The sequence below is a fragment of the Euphorbia lathyris genome, chromosome 4 (assembly GCF_963576675.1).
Source record: "Euphorbia lathyris chromosome 4, ddEupLath1.1, whole genome shotgun sequence".
Classification (NCBI taxonomy): Eukaryota; Viridiplantae; Streptophyta; class Magnoliopsida; order Malpighiales; family Euphorbiaceae; genus Euphorbia; species Euphorbia lathyris.
The window spans coordinates 31,259,967-31,261,911 of NC_088913.1; the positions used below are offsets into that span (position 1 = coordinate 31,259,967).

The 1,945-nt window shown below is 37.3% G+C and overlaps 1 pseudogene; it reads right to left on the reverse strand.

Moving 5' to 3' along the window:
* Window positions 1–648: 648 nt before the first annotated feature.
* Window positions 649–1,232, reverse strand: LOC136227547 (probable pyridoxal 5'-phosphate synthase subunit PDX1; annotated as a pseudogene).
* Between the last annotated feature and the right edge of the window lie 713 nt (window positions 1,233–1,945).

Genomic DNA, 1,945 nt, shown 5'->3' on the forward strand with positions numbered 1-1,945 from the left:
CAACACAAGATCAAGGATAAAAGAAATAGATGAAAATCAATTGATCAAACGAAGCCGTAGAGAAATCTCGTCCTCGAACTAGGGGTGTCGAATTTTCTCTCTCTTGGACTAGGTGAATTTCGAAAATCACAATTAGGGTATGGCTTGCTTGGATTTCGAAAATCTCAAGGGAAGGGGTATTTATAATCTCTTGTATCTAATCCCTAGTTAGATAGAATTAGGTTACTGAATAGGATTTCATTCGGAATAGAATTCCTAATTATTATCTCACTATATATCTAATATATTAAGGATAATAATAAAAACCTTATTGGATAATAATAGGAGTATATTAATCTAATTAAAACTCCTAACTTAATTATCTCTTAATTAATTTAAGGGAAAAGTACAAAAATAAACCTTGTAGTTTGGGCCATTTTCAATCATATACTATGTGGTTTAAAAGTTTACAAACTGGTACCTTGAGGTTGATTCTGTTAGCAAACATAGACATTTCTATCTAACGGTGTTAAAAATGCTGAAGTGTCAGTCAAAGTCAAAATATCTTAAGGGTAATTTTGTCCTTTCAAATACTTTATATTTTATAATTTATTATATTTTAAAAATTTTAAAACCTCCTCCAATCCCCAATTGACAACTCAGCTCTCCTCACAGATTCCTCAATACTCTTATATCTCCCATCACAGATCTCACATGTCTCACCGCTTCGATTATATTCCCTGTCCCTGCTTCACCTTTCGTTCTAATCATTGCAGCTCCCTCGCGTATCCTCCGTACAACTTCCCCTAAATTCCGGCAACCGTAAACGAAGGGGATACGGAAATTGTGTTTGTTTATGTGGTTTTCTTCGTCGGCGACAGTCAGAACTTCACTCTCGTCGACATAATCAACACCTATGGCTTCAAGAATTTGAGCCTCCACGAAATGTCCGATTCGAGCCTTCGCCATGACTGGTATAGTAACAGACTGTTTAATTTCTTTAATAAGCTGAGGATCGCTCATGCGGGCTACGCCACCTTGAGTTCTTATATCGGCAGGGACACGTTCCAAAGCCATAACTGCACAAGCTCCTGCTTCCTCAGCGATTCGGGCCTGCTCGGCGTTAACGACGTCCATATAACACTGCCGCGGAGCATCTGAGCAAGGCCTACCTTGACGGAGAAGGGGGACTTGTTTTTAGCTTCGGTGATTGATCCATCACCGTAAAGTGCTACCACTTCAGTTCTGGCCATTTCTAGGGTAACGAAATGAGGAAGAACAGAACAATGTAATCCAGACAAACAAGAAGAGGAAGAGACGGTGGCGATAGAATAGAGTGGCGATGGAGAAGGGGGGCTTGGTTAAATAAAAATGTGGCAACAGACCAAAAAAAGGTGGAAAAAAACAAGGAATCAAAACAGAGTGGGAATAAGTACCAGATTTGATTGAGAAATTGAAAAAATAAAAAGGGAAACTAGAAATGGAATTGGAATTGGGAGCGAAAAGAACAGGTAAAAGAGAAGAGAACTGCTTTAAAGAAAGAAAGGAAGAATCTCACTATTTACCATTGCAGGAGGACGAAGAAGAGAAGGGGAGGAGGACGGTTCAGGAGAAGAGAGATAGGCGAGAAAGAGCAGAGGTGTGGTGTCAATTGCGGATTGGGGAGTTTTAAAATTGTAAACATATAATAAATTATAAAATTTAAAATAAATGAATGGACAAAAATAATCTTTAGATTTTTTGACTTTGACTGCCACCTCAGCTTTTTTAACACCGTTAGTCATTTTAGACCTTGTATGCTAACGGAATCAACCTCAAGGTACCAGTTTGTAAACTTTTAAACCACATAGTATATGATTGAAAATGGCCCAAACCACAAGGTTTATTTTTGTACTTTTCCCTTAATTTAATTCATATTCCTAATCTAATTAGGATTAACAAAATCAAATTAATTATTCATGTATAT